The following is a 24,954-nucleotide window of genomic DNA, read 5'->3' as shown; positions in this document are numbered from 1 at the left end:
GTGTTCTCATTAGTGTGATTTCATCTAAATGCCAAAAATTCAAGGATTTAAAAAAATATATTTAATACTTCGCCCGCTTTAAGTAAATTAAAAAAATATTTAAAGAACAACATAACAAGTTATTAGCAAAAACAATGTTTTAAATTTGATTGATGAATGTACTTTTCTATATCTGTTTATATAAATATGTGTGTGTATTTTTATTTTTTTTATTTCGGTATTAATTTACACTTGGTAACAATTAAATGGCATTTAAATATGTTAAATTATTGATGGAAGTTCATTGTAATTTATTATAGAAATAAAAGACGAGTGATACTCACGAAGGATGGGACACTAAAAATAAAACAAAATACTTAAAATTATTAAAAAAGCATTATAATATCAACTCATTAGTTAACCCGAATTTTTTTTATAGTGATCCCTTAGATAAAAATAACTTTATTTAATTTACTTTCATATCACTTTGAATTATCTATCCATACCTCTGTTTTGTATAAATACATTGAACTCCTTAATAAAGATACCAGTCTCGAAGATGTCGCGAAAGCGATGAAACCGGTCACTGGATATTCTAAATTTGTGGATTAAAGTATCACTCGTCTTTTATTTCTATAATAAATTAAATGGCATACTTTTAAATTACTTTTATTGTATCTTTTAAAACATATCTTTATTAACTTTACTGTTTAACCTATGTTTAGAAGGTATAACTGCTACCTATTATTTTTTGTACACCTTATTATTTATTTTGTAAGCAAATCTGTATTATAAAAGCCCTCTGGATGTTTTATGTATATAAAATTAAAATAAATCCAACGAAAATAGTTATTAAGATTTATTTCCTTTCTTTTTTGTTGTTGTTTAGAATTCAGAAGGATTTTGGATCGCCTAATATTCTATTTCAAAAAAATATCTAATTATGTAGATGCCCATGACATCCTCTCTCAAATTAACTGTAATTTACCTCACCGTAACTTGCGTACCAATTCTGTTATGCTGTAGGAAATTTTAGAACCAACGTTGGATTTTTTTCACCTCTGCCAAGTATCTACAAAACCGTTAACAAAATCTCACTAAACAGTACTGTCGATGTGTTTCTTTTAAATAGTTTCTAAGACTGTAAATATTGTTTAGGAATCAATATATTATATATTGTCGGCCTCGTGGTGTAATGGTCAGCGCGTTTGATTCGCGACGCCGGGTTTGATTCGCGACATGATTGAAAGGAAATATTGATTTAAAAGGGTGGTTTTAAACTAAAAATATTTCATAGTCCTTGGACTGGTACCTGAAGCGTGAGACTGATAATCTTACCTTCGTGGAACAAAAATGATCGGGGTACGCTGCGATTGGTGTGCCAATGCTGTGATTGTCTTTTTTTTATGTTCACCTTACAGCATTTAAACTTTCATTGTTCATAATAAAAAATTTATCTTTGTAATTTTATATGTGAGTTTTTATTTAAGTAAGCAAATTTGCAGCCATGTTCAAATAGAGTTACAGATAAAGAAAATTTGTCAAAACAGTAAAATTCCTTACCCGATAAAAGTTGAATACCCAAAATTATACCCAAAACATAAACATCACTTTATGTATTTTCACGAGAGAAATTTCACTATATTATGTACATATATTTTTATTTCACTAGACACTGTACAAAACGAACGTCATGAACCTTCAGAATAAAATATAAAATTGGAAGCGATATATTATGTCGCTTGTTGGGTCTGTTTCACTTTCTTATCTGTGTGATCATCAACGAATATGATATGATAAAATAATTCAACATTCAACAGTGTTTCGAGACAGGCTGGACAGGCTGGGGAGTTATTCAGATCTGATTTTGTTGCAACGGCAATGGAAAACATCCACATTTCCTCAACTCTTCCATCTGTTTAAACACGGGCAGAATGGTGAATGTTACACAGTGTGTAAAGTGGCCACTAAAACCAGCCAATGACAGATCATAAGCCCTGTAAATGCCAAGACTTCCATATTCCCTTCTCAAAAATGTTTTCCATCTCTGTTGCAAAAAATTAAGATCTGATAAAATAATATTTAGCTGTTTTAATATAGGAAAAGTAACCAATGTATGTGGTACAGCTTTCTAAATCGTAACATGTTCTGAAAAAAAAATTCCTTAAACAATATTTCTAGTACGTTCGAATATTTGTAGATTATTACCGGATTTTACCCCAAGGGAATATCAACATTCAACCTTCTTTAAATGACACAAATTAACGGCAAAATGAGTTTTATTTGCTGATCCTAAAGCTAGCAGTTGTTATTTTTAAGATGTGCGTCGAAGGTTGGTTTGATGAATAGGTATTTGAATATAGGGTTTCTGTCACTCCTTCAAGGATGCCTCCCCTAATACTGTGCACAAAAGATAACCGCACGTCGCGTCGGACTGATTATGCCGAACTAAAATCGTCAAATTTGAGGTCTCATATTTCCGTTTTCCGCACCCCAAAACTAAACTTTTTTTTAAAGAAAGAGTATTAGAAATATATTTTCTTTGTTTTTGTTTTTTTCATAAATAATCATTATATTTGAATACCGTACGTCCGAAAACGGCGAAAAAAACTAGACGCTTTAAAGGGGTTTTGGATAATCCTAGCTCCTACAAAAGACTATTTACTAAAAAAAAGAGTAGGGATACGCCAATGGTGGATATTTATAATAGTGTGTTAAGAATAATCGCTCTCATAATCCAGGAAGAAAATGCGAGAATACGTTTGTTGTAGAAAAAACCGACCACGCATCCAATTACGTGATACAATGAATTCATAGTGTGAATGTCATTTTTCTCTTTATTTAACTATATGGGCATTATCAATTATATCATCATTATCATCATTCCATGTCCGCTCCCTAGTTGGAACATTTGGTATCTACAAAGAGCCTCCATGCATCACTATCGGCTGTTAACTCCTTTGCGTCCTTCCATGTCAGGTTCTCGTCCCGATGTTCTGACATAAACTGCCGACAAACAGTCAGCAGTGGACGTCCAGAACGTCGAGAACCTGATGCTAAGCGTGGTTAAGGCTCTCAGGAGGCATCCGCAGTATATGGCCTAGCCAACCGTATCGCCTCCGCTTGACGACAGTTGTCACCGGAGTTTGCTGCGTCCGTTTTTTACAAACGAAGAGAACAAGATACACAACCACAAAAAAACACTACAGATTATATTCGAGTAAAATTGTATTTATAATATTTAATAATCATGTCGGAAATTCTGCAATGTGGCACGATTTAGGTTACTTACCATGTGTTTTTTTATCACCCAATTAACACATCAATAGATAACACCTTAGTAATACAGATATAGTATATGATAAGTCCTTAGTGATATAAAATTATAAAATATAATTTAATGTAGGGAAATATATAATATATTGTTGTTAAATTGTAACATTGTTACACATTTCATTAATAATAATATTTATTAATCCTGAACTAGATAACAGGTGATAAGACCTGTGAATGCCTAGATTTCCATATTTCTCAAAAATATTTTCCCTCTCTGTTGAAATAAATTTCAATCCTGAGAGTATGACATGTTATATATTACGTGTCAACATAAATTGTGTCCGTTTTGTCCAAATGAAGAGAACAAGAGACACAAAAAAAACAACAAATTAGCACTGAGGTATAATATATTATGTCAATGTAAATTAGTCAATAATTCACATCGAGGTATATTACTAGAGTAAACAAAAGCATTCGAAATATGTTCCCTCAACCTGCGGCCAATTGGTCTATGTTTTATAGAACGGACTTTAGTCTGTTGCGAGTGATCGCCAGCTACTTTTCTCCTCGAAATTAGTAAAATGCCTATATGTACGCTAAGATACTGCACAAATCGATCTGAAAAGCGATGGTATAACCTTTCACCGGCAAGTAATGTTTAGAATAGCTATTTTAATGTCAAAAATTTATTTATACGTACTTTAATGTCATGTCTCAGTTAGTTGGGCGTAAAGCGAATTGACAAACAAAGGTGACGCGTATGCGGAAGGGAGCGACTTACTAAATATAACTTACAGTAGACCGATGTAAAAAGTCCGTGCTTTTTACTGTACTACTTGTTTTGCTTGTCAAAGTCGACGTGACGATATTTGCTATCTCCGCTGGTCAATCCCTGTCCTTTGAGGACGACTTTTTAGCTCGGATTTGTGTATGGAGTAATATCTCTATATATTATATCTCAATGATAATTCATAAAATCTTCACCGTACACTACGCCAATATCGCGAGCAGCATTGGTAGCTTTATTTTCTAGATTGAAAGCGAACAGAAGATGTCAAAAATGCTCACTTTCGTCTACTTGACATTCCATTTTAAAGGCAAATAAAATAATACATGTAATGTAAAAGCAAACAGTCTACACAAATTTGAGTCTCAAGACGAGACCAAGTTTCGAAATTTTGAGACTTTTCGCGATTTCGAGTCAATTCGATACTACGTAACGATATAACAAAAAAGTGCATGTAGTTAACAAATCACATCATAGCATACTTTTAATTATAATTAATACTAAACATGTCCAGTATAAATTTTATATTTGAAGCACTAACGTTGTGGTTTTACATTATAAATAAAAACTACTCTGTTTTTAACCACTTATTTTTTAACACAATGCAACAGAGATGAAGAAAATTTTAGAGAAGGGAATATAGAAGTCCAGGCATCCACAAGCCTTATGACCTGTCATTGGCTGGTGAAAAAAAAGTGGTTAAAAACAAAGTTGTTTTTATTTATTTTACTAAACGTATCAACAAACTATCCCTATATCACCAAACAGATCAAAATAGCCTAGCTAAAATAACTAACAGAAAAATCTTCTTTAACCAACGAGTTAAGGGTGAAGTCGGATGGCCACCAGCAGCCATCATGCTCCGGACGCTAAGAGAGTATATCATTATTTTGTGCAGCTTCAGCAAAGGTACATTCGAGCAGTTCTGCTCGTTTGACCTGCGGTGCTATTCTGAACCGCTTTCGCAGCCGTAAAAAACACTTTTATCTCGCGTATTTTGTATGTAAATACGCGAGATACAAGCTTTTTCTACGGCCGCGAGAGCGTTTGAAATATCACCTCTGGCCGGCGAGTGTGTTTTTCGCTTTGGATTCTTAGTGTTGCCTGCGCTATAATTAGATTGTAAAGTTCTACTTTCATTTTCTTTATTATATGATATTGTCATGGTTTTATTTTTTAATGAGTATGTAAATTACTTGCTAGCGACGTGTTGTCTACTCTTAGAGAGCGTGTAGAATCATACTGCTGGTCTCGAAATTTCGATACTAGCGTCTCGAGTGTCGAGTCTCGAATGTAAGTCCTAAACACGATACATTATAGAGCAGAAATTTTTCTTTCGAATGAAGTTATCTTCACCATTTTGTTTTCATTTTGGTGCTCATTAATAAATCAGGAAAAAACAGACGCAAATTATGTTACTACCTTATATGTTTTATTAATAAATAAAAAGAATACCATGTTTTAGGCACTTGAAACGTGACTATAAAATAATATATACGTCATTGAATCAATCAAACAAAGATCACAAAAGATATATTTTATTTCATTATCTTATTGTCTATTATAAATCAATATTTAAAAAATACGCATATTTGAATAGTTGGGTACGTTAGTCAAGTTTTTGTAAGAATCTATGAATTTATTCATCGAGTATTTATAATATACGAGCTGAACCCGGAAATGCTTTGCTATTGCTAGATTTCAGTACATGCTCATTTATAGACTGAATGAACACAATCGAAAGTTCGATATCAAACATTGTTTTTCTCACCAACAGGGGTGCACTGTTTTTAAAATGCGGTTTTCAAAAACGTATCGAATGTCAATTGATACTATTTTCAAACATCCAGTAAAAATACATAAATAAGTGGAAATTATAAGGAATTTAAGGAAATCATCTGACTGGGATCCATAAAAAACAAATGTTGTTGTAGACATTCAAAAACAAACTTATTTACTCACTAAAAAATCACATCTTCCCATTTTTTTATTGTATGCATTCTCGTCGAATGCAACCCTGGTGATGGATAAAAAAGAACATTTACGCTCCTAATTTTTTTTCTACTTTATAAATTGAAGATTTTAATAGCTATAAATATGCTCGTGGCCAGGATCTATATTTCGCTTAAAACCGCACATAATTCAGTCCAGTAGATATTCAGCCTATCGAGGACACACATACGAATATTCCTTTTTGTATATAAAGATTAGTTTTATTGGAAATATAATTCACATCGTAAAACTTTTTCTGCAAAAAATGGTATAATTACCAATATTTTCCTTCTTCTTATTGAAATCATCTGATACATTAGGTTTTTAAGTGCATTTTTATTCCATTTCGGGGCCATTATGGGAGACAGTGTAGAGTGGGGTTCGAATCTCGGATCTGGAGTCCACAGCACTACCACTTATTACAAAGGAAATAAAACTTTGTACCCTAAAATGCTTCATTTTTACAATTTTACGTACATTCCCCCTTTCACCTACCCGCTAACGGGTTGCGTGACTTTAGATCTGTGTTATTCAACGTGTAGCAGCAAAAGGAGCGCGATGTCATATACCATCAAAAATGTATGACTTTCGCAGAAAACTTAAAACTTTTTTAAAGTCGTATTTAAAGCATTTTAGTTGAAGTATTCCTGGTACCTCCTCAGCAACTCGCCGTTTTTTTAACGCTCAGGCTAGGTCGGCTAGGAAAGGTTAAAAAATAAAACTCGAACTTCAAACATGGTAGGCAAATGCTCCAACCACTGAACTGCAAAGTGGATTACTGTATTTTGCGGACGATAAGACTCATCGGACCATAAGACGCACCTCAATTTTTGGTTGAAATTTCAAAGTAAAAAAGTACGTCTACGGTCCGCAAAATACGGTAATCTACACTCGATATCGTGTTTTAGGATTTTTACCTGAGAGTAGCCATCGAGTCGAAAATACACGTCCATGGTCCTGGTTCTATCTCACACACGGATTTTACTGATTTAGAATAGATTTAAATATTTTTTATGTATTTTTTTAATAAAAAGTGTAACGGTTCGTACTTAAAAAAATAATTATCCAAAATATCTGTACCTTGAAAGACAATCCACGGGAGTCACAATGAATGAAATGTTCAAGAAACGAGATTTTTTGATTGCGATTTTCAAAACCTTTTGAACCGAATGAGATAATTTGAATGTAAAACAATGATTATTTTGATAATAAGAGTACATTTAAAAAAAATGCATCTGGGACAACATTAAAACATACACATTTTTCGTTAAAACAAAGTGGACTTCAGATTTTTATCTTAACTATAAAAACCATTTATAAGACGAAAGTGGACTTCTGGTTTTATTCACGTAAAAATAGCTTATTGTGATAATTTATCAATTTTTAACTTCAAAATGGCAAAAAGTTGACTCCCGCATTTTACGCTCTGAGGTAAAGATATTATTTTATGTTCTACCACACTGTTAACAACTCTTTGTGCAAAAAAACCTTCTTAATAAGAAATTTAAACTGGGTACAAGTAGACACTCACAATAATATAGTTATGACATGCGAAGGAAACGTTAGTTCTGTGAAGTATTATTTGTTTACATACTTGTACAAGATATTAAAATTAAGAATGCACGACATTTTTGTGGAATGAAAAGGCCAGTACCGAATCGGTGTCGGTTGTAAAAATTAAATAACATTAAGATCTAAATTTGTTGCAATAGAGGGAAAACGTTTTTGAGAAGAGAATTTGAAAGCCTAGGCATTTACAAGACTTGTGACCTGTCATTGGCTGGTTTAACACTGTGTGACATTCACCATTCTGCCTATGTTTAAACATCCACATTTCCTTAACTCTTCCATCTGTTAACTTTTGTTATTATAATGGACATAGGCTATTAGATACAAGTAAATACAGTTTTTGCTACCATTCGTGTTTACAATATGGTCATGTGGATGAATGACCATATCCGACGAAGGCCCCCAATATAATTTGCCAAACTCACAGTGAAAGAAACAGTAAAAGCAGTATAGTTAAATTTAATAAAAATATCGGTAAATAAAATTGTACATTTTAAAAGACTAACTCGTTTATTGACAAAAAAAACATGGCTTTTTGTTTGAGAAAAACTGATAGAAAACCCACGGTCTTCAAAATGGTTTCTAGAGTTAAATTCAATAAAAATATTGATAAATAAAAATATATTTTTACTAAACTTTTTGTGCATAATGTTATTTATACATTAGCGGGCTTATTGCCAAATGGCAATTTCTTTCAACCAACCAATAAAATAATAGTTTTTTATTATAATTCAAGTTACAGACATACATATAAAGATTAAAAAGCTAAAGATACACAAAAATAGAAATAAACTTATTCGTTTATAAATTACCTTAAATCAAAACTATTAATCAATGGGAAAAGGAAAAAACAGGAAAGAGGAAAGGAGAAGAGATTAAGGAAGATTGTAGATTTTAAAAGAGTAACTCGTTTATTGACAAAAAAACATGGCTTTTTGTTTGAGAAAAACCGATAGAAAGACCCACGGTCTTCAAAACGGTTTCGGTTATGTGGAGGAATGTACTTTCACTCTTGACTTTTGTCATTCAGCCAGATGAATCTCATCAACATCAAAAAAGGTTTCAGCTCTTTTAATTCACAAAAGTCAATAAAGAGGAAGCGACGTCTGTATGCGAGATGTGGCGTTCTATCCTTTCTGTTTACCCACACGGGGAAATGGCGTGGTGATTCGTTGGTTTTAGATAAACAAATCATTAATTTATTTTATATGGATTTTTAATTATTTTTTTATTTACACGGGCACAGCCTAAAAAGCTTTAATAAATACGAGTATAATTTTGAATGAAAAAGTGAAATAAAATAAATCAATAAATATCAAACATTTTTAACTTTGTAGTATGACATTTTACATTTATTTGGTTATAAGTTTGGATAAACCACATTAATTTTTAGTTATACGTCTAACGGTTTTGAAGTTACTACTTCATCAAAATTAAAAATAATTAGAGCTGTAATAAAAAATTTCCCAAAACATAAAATGAGTTAACTTCGATTCCTCTTCTAAAATTATTCTCGCTATGATTAATAGCATCTTTTTTATCTCTTTTTTTAATTCTTCGGTTCTTTTCTGACTATATTTTAGTATCAATATAAATAGTAACGCTAGTGATTTAAAGTTAGTATAAATCCTGAAGATGATGTAGTAATCTCAAAACCGGTCGACGCATAACTAAAATTTAATGTAATTTATACAAATTATAATTATTAAGTGAAAAATGATTAAAATTATAGTAAAACAAGTATTTAGTATTCAATAACAAAACGAACACAACTAAATCAAAACTAAAAAAAAAAACAGAAAAAAGTAAATAAATAATGTGTGAAAATCACTAAAAAAGTGGGTCTCAGGCTTGTTTGTGTCTTAGAGAAAGCAGTTGGTATTTTCATGTGAAATCAAGACTTTACCTTTAAAAAGGTTTGTCTTCTCGATTTGTTAGAATAAAAAAATATTTTATATGAACTTGAAAACCAGTTAAATAATGGTTGCGTTTACATTTAAATTGACAAAATGTGTTTTATGAAAAAATGATGAACCCATTTCAACCCATTTTGAAAATGTAAACAGATCCGTGAAAATTTCAGCTGGATAAGGAAGTTCAGCGGTTTGATTTTTATTTATTTTTTATTTGTTAATAAACTATCAAACAAAGCCAAATTTTCATGTTATCTTTTCATAGTATCGTCGCTATGATTTTTAAATCTTTGTAATTTTGAAATTACTCCGCCTGTGACGTCACTAGTCATAGTCGGTGAGTTATCTTGAGTGGTAAGGTGGCTTCCCGGAAACCGGAAATATCCCACAACACTCTATCATTGGTTGATTCGGAAGAACTTGAGACAGTACTTTTTTTTCATACATTTTTGAAAAACTTCGCCGTACAATCAAATGCTCTAATTTTTATCGCGTGTAAATAAACATTTATTACATCAAAGAGAATGTTCAGCTCTACTGGAAATCGGATATAACAAATGTATTTTTACGCTCGGTAAAAATTAGAGCATTAAATTGTAAGGTGTAGTTTCTTGAAAATGTATGAAAAAAATAATAATAAAAAAGGTTTCGGCCTCGTGGTGTGATGGTCAGCGCGTTTGCCTACCATGCGAGAGGTCTCGGGTTCGATTCCCGGCATGGTTAATATGAAATTTTTATTTGGAAATGTGTTTTCTTACCAGAATATTTCATAGTCTCTGGACTGCTACCTGAAGCGTATAACACTGATCATCTTACATTCATGTAACAAAAATGATTAAGATACGCTGCGATTGATGTACCAATGCAGTGCCACGTGCACCATTAGGTGCGGAAAGAGAATGGTGATGATGAATAAAAACGAACTACTTTGCATAGCGTCACTATTTCTTTCGAATCAACTAAGGATAAGAAAGTTGTGATAGATTTTCGGTTTACGGTAAGTCAACAAATGAATCAGTAGATCTCAATGCCTCATAGAGTTAGGATACGTTATTATTTTTTTGTGAAATGTATCTTATATATATATAAATAAATAAATAAATGAAGGGGGAGATCGAGGGACCTAGAGGTGTCGGAAGAAAACAGCTTTCCTGGCTTCGAAACATCCGAGCATGGACCAGGATTAGAACTGTGGAGGAGCTGTTTCGCACTGTTCAGGATAGCGAAGCTTTCTCCCAAGTGGTCGTCAACGTCGGGGGGACCCGACATGACACGCGAAGAAGAAGAATACATTGCAATCGACTGTAGTTTCGGCCGTGGTTAGTTTTGGTTTCGGCCGTAAATTGTCTGACACCGAAAATCTTTTTCAGGCTGAATTCGAGAGCGAAACTTTGGTCGGTCGCTATACTTAATGCTAATGTTTGATAACTTTGTAAATTTTATATTTATAATGCTCTATTGAAAAATATTGTTTTTTTTTTCAATACAGTTGTGACGGGCATTAAGAGAGACTAGGGTAGAGAAATCGTGTATATTTTATAATTACTTCAGTCAAATGGTAAAACAAATATGTAAAAAGTTCATTCGTTAAAATGGCGTGGCTGACGTCCCCCAGGACTCTATAAAAGCTGAGTTTGGAGGTGGGTTTTCTCCCTTAAAAAAAATTACTTAATGCTTTAATATAAATACACCATTATCATTTTCGCAGATATTTTGTACTTCTTCTAAATATCTTCATCCAACCCTGGTAAACTAGTAAAAGGATCGGTCGTTTTGCGGTAGATAAGAATACCGCTATTGTAATAATGTAGGTATTTCATAGACGTATGTACATTCAACATACGAGTACTGCATTGACTTCATTCATTTATATGTTAAATTGTGCATACTAAAGAATAAAACTTCCATATTTTAAAAATAACGGAGCCACAAAACGCATTTTTTTAAAAGAGATATTTGCATTCTTACGATTAACACAAATATTTTAATTTTGAGGTCGTTTACAACGGTCATATATAACGAGTCGAGAGTAAATAATTTACTTATAGAAAATGGTTATCAAGTTCAGGTAGGAGTGGGGTTCGAACCAAGGACCTCTGATCCGTGAGTAGACCACAACCCGTTTCAATATTGTCTAGATATAGAAAATTATTATTTTATGTTTTTATTCCAATAAGGTTTTATTCAAATTTTTATGATTCTTTGAGGATAAACAGTTGAGGCTCCGATTACACGTATGCTTCTAGTATGTGGATAGACACGGTCAATAAAAAATATAATAAAAAGAAATTGGACTATTTAACGTCAAATTGTCTGGCCAGGTTTTGTAAGAGTTACGAACGATCTCTTTGGTGTTTATTCTTAGAGACTTCATGCCGCTCAACCTTTGAATCAAGGAACTTGGAAAGACCTATAAGGTCAAGAAGTCTCACTCTGCAAGACTTGCCAACTGACAGGTTCTATCAAAGAAACTGAAACTTTTTCTCACTCCCGCGGAGTGTTACCGGATGGACTTTGGTTTTAATTACAAAGTTCTGCCTGTCATGGAATGAATTGAGGATCTTCACTGATGCAGTTTCTTAAATGGCAAAATAGGTTTAGCATTTGCACCCTACGACGACGTGAGAGAAATAGCTGCCAGAAAGATTAAACTAGATCATTTCTGTTCTGTATTTCAAGCGAGACTATGTGCGATTCAAGAATTTTTCCTTTGTTTTTTTTTTAAACCGCCTAATAGACGGAAGCATAAATATAACGATTTTGACAGATTGCAAATTTGTAGTAATGCGATTGCGGATCGAAATTCGGTCAACCCTATTGTCATGAATATACGAACTTTACCATAAAAAACTATTACAAAATGCGTACATTATTTATTAATGTCATTTTATCCTTCAATTTTATTTTATTTATTCTATTATAAAGATACATATTACAAATATATATAACGTATCCCTAACTCTATGAGGCCAAGAGCCCTGTTTCGAGTTGGGATACAACAAAATAGAAAGTGGAAGCATGTATACTACAGACAACATAAATTTCAATAAAAATCTGGACAACACGCTTAATGGTACTATATATATCTCAACTAAGCAACTCTCAATTTCATGTGAAATAATTCAGTCAGATAAATCTCTTCACAACAATAAAGGTTTCAGCTCTTTAACTTCACTAAAATCAACAAATGGAAGAATTGAAGAAATATGGATGTTCGAACATAGGTAAAATGGTGAATGTTACACAGTGTGTAAAGTGGCCACTTAAACCAGCCAATGACTGGTCATAAGCCCTGTAAATGCCTTGACTTTCATATTCCCTTATTTAAGGTATTCTCCATCCCTGTTGTAATTTGTTAATCGTAATGACTCCCGAGGGAGTGAAATCCAGTCTTTTGTCTGCAAACATTTGGACAAACTCAAATATTGTAATGTCTACTGGGGTTTTAACAAAAACAAAAATACTTTTTATAGAAATTCTACATCCTAACTCATGTACTGGAAATCAACAATATAGATCCAAGCTTTCCCAATTTTCCACAAAAACGGTATGGCAACATATTGTGCGATAGGCATGTACGAAAGAGTTTATTTGTGTTGGGAATATAATACAAGTTTACTTCTGCGTGAAATATTTTTTTGTTATATTATACAGGGTGTTCTTTAAACCCTGTCACATCCGAAACCACGATGATCAGTATGGGCAAGAATACATATTAGCATATTTAAAACCATTTTTAAAACGCAGAAATTAAAAAAAACAAATGGTTGCTTACTTCTGCAGGGGAGAAGCGAGGGGGGCATAGCCATGTGGTTGACGGTGTATCAGACTCCCCCTCCCCTCTCCTCGCTTCTCCCTTGCAGAAGTAAGCAACCATTTGTTTTTTTTAATATTTTATTTTAAATTAAAAATTTATTTTGATGTTCCAATATGTCTTCTTGCCCATACTGATTATCGTGGTTTCGGATGTGACAGGGTTTAAAGAACACTCTGTATAACATGTCCACATATACCTATGGACAGGTGTGTTTTTTCTGAAATATTGTATTTGTTTATTTATTTATTTTAACACTTTATATAAATATATAGTTTACATACATTTGCAAAAGGGCGGGCATATTGGCTTAAGAAAATTTCTTCCTACCTACTCAAACCGTTTAATTGCAACAAGGAAGATCAGTGATTTTTTTTTATTTGTTAATAGACTATTAAACTAAGCAAAAAATTTTTTTCAATTTTTATATATCGTACTAGAAGCGTTACGATTTTTCAAAGTTTTGTATTTCTGAAATATCTCCGCGTGTGATGTCAGAGGTTCTCTTCCGCTTATTCTCGATAAGTTCTGCCCATTGGCCTATTCACGGCAAGCAAACCGGAAATCTTCCATAACTCTCTCACCATTGGTTAATTCATATGAACCAGTGACGTCGTTTAAAGTAGTTCGTTTTTATCAAAATGTTTAGTTCTTAATTTCCCGTGGGGCTGAAGTTCCTCATTGACATGTTCTGACAATTTCTTCCTACCTACTCAAACCGTTCAATTTGTAGGTATATTATAATATTTTCCGTGTAAAATAAAACGCTGATACATATATTACAAATTAATTTAATTGTGTAATCATACATATTTTCATATTGTTATACAATTAAATGATAATCCAATCCAACTCGAACCGAAGCAAATTCGCACATTGATCGTTTAGCTAAAATATTATTTTACCAATCGATAGACCTCATATATGTGCAATGTCATACATATGAAACTAGGGATAAAAAAAAAAGATTACCAAAGAGGAGAAAAACAGAGTTTCAAAACTCATTGTACAAGGGATTGAAGCTGTACAATGAGTTACCTGAAGAAATAAAAGGAATAGAAAGCATTGAAATATTTCAAATCAATTTGAAAAAAACATGTTCTTAAGAAATTGTCATAAAAATTTAAATGTTACTAAAAGCATATATTAGTTCTTAAGATGTTAATAAATAAATAGAAGAATCCATTTTCGTCAAAGAACATATTTTGTTTTTTTTTTGTAAATATTTCGCTTCGTGAAAACGGTCCGCAATCATTGTATTCGGCAAAAACGGGTCCATTAGCAAAAATATAGTTTTACAGGAGAGCAGATTTAAGAATAAAAACTAAATTTGTGGAATACTCCGTTAATTTTTTTGATAGGTTTTCCATTCATCTAAAATATATTTTTAATCGTTTGTTAGGTTTAATTTACTAATTGGTGAATTATGTTATAGAGATCTAATTTTTTTACATTTATAAGAGATTCAGTGAATCCTATGTAAAAAATAATATACTATTACTAATATATTCAATCACAGTAAAGAAACTAACAAAAACGTCTATATTCTCTAGATTTGAATAAATTTTAAAATCTCCTTCCTAGCTTAACTAGTTGTTTTGCTAGGGGTCACACCATTTTTTTTTCGTACAATTTATCAAAAAAGGAGCCACAGTTTGTTAGTTATAAATAATTTATTTTCCTGACCTCATTCAGGAAAAAAAATGGTTTAATATCTCGAAAGTTAAAAAAAATGCAAAAAGCCAGTTTATGGCGTGCACCCTTTAATTGATATGTACTTTAAAGCATATTTTTATACTTACATTGGAAAATCCAATAAGAATTCCAAGAAAATTAATCCTTCTTGCGCACTTTAAAACACATAACACGCTTAGAAATATCACAATTCGCCGCAAAATAGAAAGCACTAAAGAATCACTTCGGCGAGTCCATTTTCCAATTGACTATTTTTACAAATTGCTTGAACGTATTATTTACCGTTTAATTTAATTTTGTAGACTTGGTTACACTTTGAATTAGTATTATTGACATTGCTGGAATCGCAAAGGACATGGAGAGGGTGTGACATAAGAACATTTGGTTAGTCAGCATCCCGGTATAAAAATCCATAAGGAGAATGCGGGGCGGAGGGCGCATGCGTAAAGAAATCCCCTCCCCAAAGGAAAGAAATTCTACCCCATAAACCAAATTCTCATGAATACATTGCATTAGGTTGAATAAGATTTACTTTAAAAAAAAAATATTTACAGATTTCTGTAATCGGCGTGATTATTTTATGAATGTTATACTTATTGTTTTGTGTCGAGGCGGTTAAAGAATACAGTCCTGAACAATTGTTTTCGACTCGATAGCTGGTCTCAGTTAAAAATTCTAAAAAAAATCATGTGAAGAAAAGTCTCTTTCATGGTGTGTTAATTGTAGCGTTCGCTTACCATGCTTGTTGAGGTCCTAGGATCGATTCCTTTAGTCAAATATTTCATTTTTCAATAACTATTTTTAATTGGCTGGTTTATCTTTACACTTTGCGCACATTGTTTAACATTTACCTTCTTATTTAAACATCCACATTACCTGATTCGTCCGTCTGTTGACATTTAAGGAGTAAACGAACTGAAACCTTTATTGATATGCGGAATGTACATATTATTTTTTATTTTACAAAAGGAATCGCCTGAAATCACTTTATTATATTTTTTCTACTTAGCCCATTGGTTTAATCGAATATAAATACTGATTCATTAAATTTATTTTATTTTATCATACTTTTATTTGTTTATTTTAAGACCATCATATAGTTATTTATACATAATTCAAAATTAATTGTAATGAAATATTGTGTGAACCGATTACAGTATTTTTCATAATAATTATCATAAGCCCAAAAATATCAGATAGAAAATAAATCAAATGACTTAACAATATAATTTTTATATATTCATTTTTAAAAAATGTGTGTTAAAAAACCATTAAACCATTTATGAAATGATCCGATCACGTAGTATATAATTGATCTGGTAATGTCAAATTATAAGTCATGTAAATGACAGACTTGTACGGGGACCACGTAATGAGAAGAGCGATGGAATGGAAGGCTGGAAAAGAGGAATCAAAATTAGTGGTTGCCTAATCAACTACCTCAGATTTGCTGATGATACCACATTACTTGCTAAAGACGAGCTGGAAATGGCAGATAAATTGGCTCGGGTAGCAGAAGAAAGTCGCAAATTTGGGTACAAAATAAATAGAACTAAAACGAAGCTCATGATCGTTGACCGAGCTAATATGCTACAACCATCAAATAGACTCCAAGACCATGAAAAAGTGCTTAGTATATTTTTATTTTATTTAGGCTCATCCATCTCTGCGGGCAGTATATGCACATCAGAAATTAAAAGATACATCCTAATCGCAAAAAAAGCCATGACTCGACTCACTAAAATTTGGCAAGATCCCAAAGGAAACTAAAATGTTCATAGTGCGTACTCTCGTGTTCCTAATATTCTTAAATGGCGCAGAAACGTGGACAAATAAAACACGTGAGCAGGAGAGAATAGATGCCTTCGAGATGTGATGTTGGCATCGAACGCTGGGAATACCATGGACAGCCAGAAGAACATATATCTCCATACTGGAGGAACTCAATGTAAAAGTTCCCCTATCGGCCATATGCTGCCGATATATTCTGCAGCTCTTCGGACACATAAGAAGCAGGGGCAGAGCTGCAGCTCGATGGATCGATCAGGCGAAAACAACGCCACGGGCGAACCTATATGGAGCTGTGAAGAGGGTGAAGAGCCGTGAAGGGTGGAGACCCTTTGTCAATGGAATGGCTGGAGTGAGTACCAATGATCACGATCCTCAGAACTGAGGAACGACAGAGAAGAAGAAGAAATGACAGACTTCAATATAACCATTTCAAATAGTTGTTTCAATTTTTGTCTACCAACATTAAGATATATGTTTTTACTTTCATTCATATGCTTATCAAGTTAGTTCTAAAGTATCGTATTATCAGCGCCATGATTTTTTGAAAGTTTTGTAATACAGAAGTTTCTCCGCGTGTGACTTCACAAGTTCTCTTCAATGAGTTCTGCTGATTGGTGAATTGACTTCCCGTAGCCCTGAAATCTATCGCAACGATAAGAAACTTTAGCCCTACGGGATACAAAAAATGTTTTCTTGCACGCGGTAAAAATTAGATCATTAAATTAAAGAAAATATACGGAAAAATAGTAAAAAATATTTTAATAAACACGCACTACTTTAAACGACGTCACTAGTTCATATAAACCAACCAATGATATGAGAGCTGTGAAGGATATCCGGTTAGCTTACCGGAAACGAACCAATCGTAAGAACTGACAGAGAAGAACCTCTGACGTGACACGTGGAGTTATTTCAGAAATACAATACTTCAAAAAATCATTGCGATGATAATACGATATATATATATATTTATAATTAGCTTAGTTTAATAGTCAATTAACAAATAAATAAAAAATAAAAAAGACGCTGAACTTCCTCATTGGTTGATTCCGAAGAACTACTGACGTCGCGTCGGCGTCGTTCAAAGTAGATATTTTTTATTAAAATCATATTTTTTTTTTTCATACATTTTCAAGAAACTTCGCTTTGCAATTTAATGCTTTGATTTTCCCCTCGCGTAAGAAAACATTTTTGTATCTAATTTCCCGTAGCACGGAACTTCTTCACTATAAGAAAGATTTAAACATTGAATGAAAACGAGTGACGTCACGATTCAAGATGGCGGGGCGTCATGGCAACCCCGTCAAGGTCGAATAGCCGGGTACGGAAAAAGCTTTGAAAATAGTCTTTCCACCATTTTATAATACATCATAATTTATTATTGGATTGGATTGCCACTAAATAATTCCTAGTGTTTCCGACTACCCGTCAATAAATTGTTCACATTTCACCCAAGTTGTATTAAAATGGTAATTTTCTGCAAAGAAATTATTCACGAAAGGAGTGGAAGAAAAATGGTATATTTATTTATTCATTTATACATCAACGGTTCAAAGAACCTTTTACAACAAAAAAAATAATTTACAGAAATAATCACAGCAGTGCACAATAATCATGTAGTACATAGTATGAAATAATAGAATAACAGAAACCTATCACAACACTCTTATCATTGGTTGATTCGGAAGAACTAGTGAGGTCGTTTAAAGCAATTCGTTTTCATTCAAAGCCATTTTCCTTTTTTTTCTTACATTTTCAAGAAACTTCGTCCTAAAATTGAACGCTCTAATTTTTACCGCGCGTAAAAATACATGTTTTATATCTGATTTCCCGCAGGGCTGAACTTCCTCATTCAAATATCTACCCTTGTTTCTGATCCCAATCACGAAATGGTTTTATTTATTTCAAAAATGTTGTCAGTTAATTCTTTAAAAATTAAAAAAAAAAAAACTGTAATGTTTGTTATAATGATGGATACAGTTGAATTCCTATTATCCGAATTAATTGAGACCGGACCCCTTTCGGATAGTTGGATTTTTTCCAAAGAAGGGGTCTATTAGAATCAATTACTGTATGTATATATGTATGTTGAAAATTGGAAAAAAAAACTATTTTAAAGTAAATGAGCTTTCAATTATTATTATTATTCTTTTTTTAATATTTTTTGTTTGTTTATTTTTCCATACACATATTATTTACGTAGAAATATAATTACAAAAATACACTTTGGAAAAATACATCTTAAAATAAATTGAAAAAAAAATGCCTACAAAGACTACAGCGTCTAAGCGTGGGCTATTCCTAAGTTCATTCAAAAGTTCATAGCACATATATATGGTATGACATGACCACGAAAAGAAAAGAAAAGAAAAGAAAAGAAAAGAAAAGAAAAGAAAAGACAAGAAAAGAAAAGAAAAAGAAAAGAAAAACCAAATTAACATATGCTGAAATTACAAAAATATTATTTATTTGCAGTATGCATTTATTTTTAATTAAATGAAAAGGCAAGTGATGTACATTAGTTCAGTATGTACGTACTGTACTGTAAATGAAAATCATTGCTTGCTGAACATTTCAGTCAAAGTAAGCTGTTTAACTGTGATCATCCGTTCTCAGGCAGCCAAGTCGCACATCTCATCAATCAAAACGAACAGTTGTTAAGTAAAGGAGGACAATTCGCGGAGGAAAGGACAATAGCGCGCGTAGACAGAATCAATGTTTTGCGAATCGCAGTACGTTTCCATCTAAAAATTTTTTTCTAAAATTCTGAAAGCATTAAATATGCACAACACTCTTTCCTCTATCGTTCTTGCTCTAACTATAATGTATAACTTTTTTTTCATCTATTGATATATTTTACACGCCTCTTAATTTATTTTAAAATAAATTAAGACTCATTATTACTGGCTCCGATACGATCCCACTTACTATTTAATAATGCTCACACTTACACACACCTGAACACTTACTCCTATCTAATACACATAAACCCACATCTACACTTACGCTCATACAAATACACATAAACACACCCTTTTGTTGTAACGCAATTTAATAATATGTATGATTCTTATTTAGAAACTTTGCTGGTCTGTCTTTAAAGTGTATTTTTTTTAATGTTACTATATCATTTCGACTGTTTGTTTCTTTATAATAAATAAATAAATAAAGCGTTTCGGGTAATCAGTGATTCGGATGGTCTGAGTTCGGATAATTGGGGTTCTACTGTACTTTGTAATCGTGATAACTGATGTATATAATACCAATGTAACTAAACGTTTAACTTGACTCTGGCAAAAACATCTAGCTTTAGTGGATGATTGCCGTTTAAACAATAAAAAATAATGTATCCAAAAAACTTGATTTCTTTTTTGAAGCCATTTGTCGTTGATTTTGTTTGTTTGTAAACAATTTGATTTGAAAAAAGCTATTGCAAATTGAAATAAGGTGGCCACTGTGGTGTAATAGACGCTTACCCTACGCACAAATAAAATAGTAACAATTACATTAAATTAACCTATCAGTGATAACGATGAAGGAAAAGAAATCGCATTTCATGTTTTTTTATTATTTTTTAGCCAATCAACAGACTTAAGTAAGCCCTAATAGATTGGCATTAATTAGTATTACTTAATTTAAACATTCTTTAAATCTACTTAAATTAACAAAGTGTATAATTAACAAAATGTATGTATATAGCATAATCTAGGCGGAAATGGCAAGTGTGACATCGCGAGTCAGGAGAGACACACTGCTTGCTTCTTAAATGCCTGCCCTTGCTGTAGGAACACATCGACAGTACCGTTTAGTGAGATTTCGTTCACCGTTCTGAGGATCCTTGGCAGAGGGGAAAAGAATCCGATGTTAGTTTTATAATTTCCAACAGCAAAGACAGGATTGGTACGCAAGTTACGGTGAGGTACATTAAGGTTTATCTGAGCAAGGATATCATGGGCATCTGTACAGTTAGACATTAATTTGTGCAAGAATATCAAACCAGCCAAAATCCTTCTGAATTCTAAATTAAAGATAAAAAAGTACTCTAGACGAACATAATAGTTGATTATGAAAGTATTAGATCCTATTCTAAATATTAATGATTTTTAAAATTTCCGTTGCACCGATTCAATCCGCGTTATATGAATATTATAATTAGGAGACCATATTATATAATTAAATTCAAGCAAACTACGAACAAATGATTTATACAATGTAATTGCAATTTTCGGGCTTTTGAATGGCTTAGATATTCGCAAAATAAATCCACAGATTTTGGACGCTTTCTTTGAAATGTGGTCAATGTGATGGTTTATTTGAGTTTGTTATCAAAAAGTATCCCAAGATCTCGAATGTTATTATGTATCCAGTATATATAATAACAATAATAATATTTGACTGATTTATATAGCGCCATTTTTTGTGAAAAATCACTAAAAGGGCGCTTTACAATTGCATACTTAAACTTACATTCTAACTGAACTTAGAGACATATTATATTTTCTGATTTAAAATTGAGGGTATGATAAATAATCTAAAGAAGTGAGATTTTAGTTGGGATCTAAACTGACTGGGACTGTCGATGACTCGTAAGTTTGAAGGCAATTGGTTCCAGGCAGAGGGGCCGGCAACGGCAAAAGCGCAATCTCCAAATATAGTGTTTGGGGGGCGCCGGATTTTAACAAGTTTTCCTCTCCCTGAATCAAATGCTGACCTAAGAGTAGATTTTCTTTGACATGTATTTTCCCTAATACAAAGGTCCAATAGGTATCTTGGAGCCATTTCATAAAGGGATTTGAATACTGTCCAGCAAAACTTGTATTTTATTCTCTCTGGGCTTTTCAACCAGTGCAAATCTTGAAGATGTTGTAAGATGTGAGAATATTTTTTTACTCCCGTAATAAGCCTTGCTGCTGCATTGAAGTTGATATTTTGAGAGATCTGCGTATATTCCATTACAGTAATCTAGACGCGAAACGACATAAGCATTTACAAGAGCTTTAGTTGCGTCTGTAGAAATATTTCTCCACACGGAATATAGTCAAAAAGTGTTGGCATTCTTAAAATTTAATTATCAATATGTAAGCATAAAATAAATAAATTTTCAGGAGTATTTTACAGATTTGTAGTCATTGACATATTAATACATAGACATGCACTGAGCCCTCAAAAATGATTACTCTTAACTCATGCCTAAACGCTCAGTCATGTCCAACGCGTATTTAGTCGCTAGGCGTAACGTTTAGAATCGAAACAAAAATGCCTACTTGTGTCATGAGAACGTGTAAAAGCTTTCGGATAAACATTGTAAAAATAATTGTGTCACTTTTCATTGGTAAATATTTGTTTATGAGTGATTAACAAACCTTAAAACAATTAGTATTTAAATGTGAATATTATTTTTGTGAACGTCAAACTACGCCTAGCGGCGCAATTACGAATCTTTTTTTACTCATTGGGGGGGGTACATGAAGAGAATATATTTTTAAAATATAATAAATATGCGTTAATCATAGAATTAAGAATAGTCCAGAAACCGCATACGCACATCAAACAAAAGGCGACTCAACTACTCATAAATGAGTAGGTTTACGTTTACCATTAGATTCTTTGTAGACGTCGCCCAGTACGCAACTCCTGATTTGAATTCAACTATGCCGTGTTGTGTCCTTTTAAAGAGTAGAAATACTGCTAGGATCTTAAAGAAACAGGATGCAATCACATTTTATGTGTAATTAGCAAATGAATGTGCATGTAACAAATGCATTACTTAAAAATTGAATTATTTTTCCATCTGTCAGATTGTCGAAGAAACAAAATGAACATTTCGTTAGTGTTGCCAGGGTAGTAATTTTTTTCCCCACTTTGCTCATCTAATGAGAGAACTAATGAAATTTGGATTTTGGATTAAACAACTCTGTGGTGGACATTTGACTGACATTATCTTCAAAACATCAAACATTGTTAAACATGATATAAAAATATCCGTTTTATCTAAAATAAAATTTGTTTTATATTTTAAGTTTATAAATTCAATTACTCTTATTAAATGACCCTTTACTTATTTACTCTGTTGTGTCAATCAATATTTCCGCGTGCACAATAAAATTTTAGAGAAATTAACAGATTGCTTTTTTTTACCTTATATTTGTGTTATGATATTTTTTTTTCCCACCAAGCAACATTACGCTGCGACCTCACGAATGCGCGTGGCGAAAGTAGAGCATAGTGGGGGAATTATTGGACACAGTCCGATGTATTAAATTATGATTCTACGCTCCTTCTGGACTATTCTTAATTCTATGGCGATAATATTATTTTTACATTCCCCAAAATCCAGTGAAAAAAAAATGGGTCGAAATTATAAGGAATTTAAGGCAAGAACCTGATTGGGATCCAGCAAAAACTAATGTTAATTGTTAACGTCAAAACACAAACTTTTTTATGTATTAAAAATGAGTATCCTTTGATTTTTGGTAGCATATGCATCCTCGTTGAATGCAGCCCTGGTTAAACAGTACTTAGTAACTATGGGTACGTATTCACATTTTTTGAAATATTTTACTCTTTCGGGCGTGTCTATGTATTATATGTCAATGTTTGTAGTATTTCAATTTACAACTGTCAAAATAATTATGTCTATAAATCAGCAATCAATTATTTGTCTTATAAACCTACTGTATATAAATAAACCTTCATATCGAAAACAGATAATGCTATCCAAGTACTGATTTTATTAAAATACAGTTTATCATTTTTACACTTGCCAATTTAAGAATGTAATGTTCTCATTATGTACCATAATACGAGTATGTTCTTATTCTTAGAGGTGGGGGTCAGTGCTATGCAAGCTCCTGACGTCACTGCGACCTGCAAAGATCTATTTGACGGGTCCCCATGAATAGTTCTCACCCTCCAAGTCCAGGGCCCCGATTACAATGGGAAGTTAACAGAGTTATCTTCGACTGTCTATAAAGAAAAATCGATATTTGCGTGAGTATTTAAAGTATCTTCGTCGGTAACATGTTTAAAATAAAAAAACGTATGCATATTCTGCTTTTCATACATAAAACTTAATTTTACTTTGTAGATACAATTGAAGATAAATGTTAACTTCCCATTGTAATCGGGGACCTGGTTTATAAAGAGCCTGGCTACTGTGTGGAAGGCGAGAGTTTACATTTTGCTAAATCTATCCCGAGTATGTTAGATTTTTTAAAAATTCAAATAACGTTGAAAATATATAATATTTTTTAAGAGCCTTTTTTACGATTCTGATGATACCACTATCAATATATAAAAACTGGTTTTCATTCATAATTTTACGATTTAAAAACGAGCACATAAAAAACGGCCGGCATTTGACCGCGTCACGTTGACGTCACACGCAATGCCCGCCAAGTGCAATTCTAAAAACATTGCGGTAACGTAATAGGTGCCGTTTGTCTCATTGGGTGCGAAACGTCTGGTTTCCAATTAATTTGAAATATGCGTGTTTTAAACCATTGTATAAAATTTATCCGACATCGCACGGAAAAAAAATAGCCTATCTAAAAATATTTTTTTGAAAACGTGGAAACACCATATTATGCGTTGTTTTATTACATTACGATTATTTTTAAACAAGCATACGATATAATAACAAAAACTCACTGTTTTACAACTCCAAGAACTGCAGTATTGCAAATCCTTTATAAACAATACGTCTGTGAACATCCTTCCGCAAGGAAGTCCAAGAGGAAACTGAATTTTTTTAGGTTAGTAAATTATTTATTAATCCTTCGGATCTCGCATACGTAGCCTCGCTATATTCCATTATATCCATAGGACGTTGGTCCATAACCCAAAGGTTGTTTACAAGGAAAAAAATACATATTACTGTCACATACAGGATGTACAAAATGTGCCGAAGATATACAGAGGAACAAACATTAATTGATTTTTTAGGGTCATTAAATTCATTATGTATTTAATAACAATACGTTTTGTCCGCTTAGTAGCTTTTTTTTCACATTATTCTGGACAACATACAGTATAATTTACGTAATTTTAAAGTATACCAAATTTACTTATTTCTAATAGACCAGTGAAGTTTCCAGAATATATTACGTGCTAATGTATACATAATAATGAATTATCAA

General features: G+C 32.5%; 1 protein-coding gene across 1 annotated transcript in view; it reads right to left on the bottom strand.

The window, feature by feature from the left end:
• The window catches only part of FucTA (glycoprotein 3-alpha-L-fucosyltransferase A), a 34,983-nt gene extending 19,554 nt beyond the window's left edge, over positions 1-15,429 (bottom strand). The window contains exon 1 of the mRNA XM_088237643.1: positions 15,133-15,429. The gene's annotated coding sequence lies outside the window, so the exon portion shown is untranslated. The remainder of the gene's footprint in view (positions 1-15,132) is intronic.
• Between the last annotated feature and the right edge of the window lie 9,525 nt (positions 15,430-24,954).

Source organism: Micrasema longulum, unplaced genomic scaffold (assembly GCF_059751315.1).
Source record: "Micrasema longulum isolate JH-2025_06_02 unplaced genomic scaffold, ASM5975131v1 h1tg001764l, whole genome shotgun sequence".
NCBI lineage: Eukaryota > Metazoa > Arthropoda > Insecta > Trichoptera > Brachycentridae > Micrasema > Micrasema longulum.
The sequence above is the reverse complement of the archived record's forward strand: the minus strand, read 5'-3'. Positions and strand labels throughout refer to the sequence as shown.